The sequence below is a fragment of the Monodon monoceros genome, unplaced genomic scaffold (genome assembly GCF_005190385.1).
Source record: "Monodon monoceros isolate NGI ecotype Baffin Bay Population unplaced genomic scaffold, NGI_Narwhal_1 Super_Scaffold_13, whole genome shotgun sequence".
NCBI classification, from domain to species: domain Eukaryota; kingdom Metazoa; phylum Chordata; class Mammalia; order Artiodactyla; family Monodontidae; genus Monodon; species Monodon monoceros.
The window spans coordinates 4,247,469-4,248,942 of record NW_021703769.1 but is presented as its reverse complement, the minus strand read 5'-3'; positions in this window follow the sequence as shown (position 1 = coordinate 4,248,942).

Here is a 1,474-nt window from a genome sequence, read left to right as displayed (position 1 = left end):
TTTGTTGACCGAACCTTGGGTTTCTGAAAACAATTTGCAGACGATACAAAATGTCCACTCTGTCCTCCTCTCGATTCCATGCCCCATAGAAAACCACTAAGCCCCATCAAAAAAGTTCTATGCTTTGATCACTGCTGCCCTATCCAAAGAGTCTATCAACTTATACCCTTATGTATTGTCTCACAGTGTGCCTGCTTACCTAGTCTCCCCAAAGAGGTGTTTGAATTTCAGCTGTCTGTCCTGCATTAAGACAGGGACTCAGCTGGGTGGGAGGAATTTAGGAATGCAGTTTACAATCAGGAAAAGAGTTATTCAAGGAATGGTGTACAATGTATATTAAATATCACATTTTACACTTTAAATATCTTAAAATTTTGTCAATTATATCTCAGTAAAGGCGGGAGGTGGGGGTTGAGGAGGAATAAAGCTGCTACTAAGCTATCAAATAATCAGAAAGAAATGGTATAGCGATTTGGGGAAAAAAACTGGATCCCTACCTCATTCCATACACAAATGAACTCAGTGTGGGTCAAACACATATGTTGAAATACAAAAAGTTACTTTCAAAAAGGTCATTTTTAGGGCTTCCCTGGTGGCACAGTGGTTGAAAGTCCGCCTGCCGATGCAGGGGACGTGGGTTCCTGCCCCGGTCCGAGAAGGTCCCACATGCCGCGGAGCGGCCGGGCCCATGAGCCATGGCCGTTGAGCCTGCGCATCCGGAGCCTGTGCTCCACAACGGGAGGGGCCACAACAGTGAGAGGCCCGTGTACCGCAAAAAAATAATAATTAATTTTTTAAAAAGGCAATTTTTACAATTAAAATCTTGGTTTATAGAAGGCCTCTCTAAGCATGACCTAAGATTTAAAAAACAAGGCGCTGGGGTGGGGGAGGACCGTACGAAAATTAAAATCAAATATGAATGGGGGTGGGAGTGGAGACTGGGTAAAAACCTGTAACAAAGGGTTAATTTCCCTAATAAGCAAAGAGCTCTGAAGAATTAATAAGCAAGCCCATCACAAAAATGGGCAAGGTACATAAACCAGCAATTTTACTTTTTGAAAAGGTACAAATAACTAATTATCCCTACCTTGTTCCATACACGAATGAACTCAACGTGGGTCAAACACATATGTTTAAGTACAAAAAGTTACTTTAAAAATGGCAATTTTTATAATTAAAATCTTGGTTTATAGAAGGCCTCTCTAAGCATGACCTAAGATTATTAAAAAAAAACATAAAGGGGTGGGGGATGACCATACAAAAATTAATATCAAATATGAATGGGGTGGGGGTGGAGACTGGGTAAAAATCTGTAACAAAGGGTTAGTTTCCCTAATAAGCAAAGAGCTCTGAAGAATTAATAAGCAGGCACCTCGCAAAAATGGGCAAGGTACATGAACAAGCAATTTTACTTTTTTAAAAAGGTACAAATAACTAATTAACATTGGGGAAACCATGCAACCTCACTCATAAT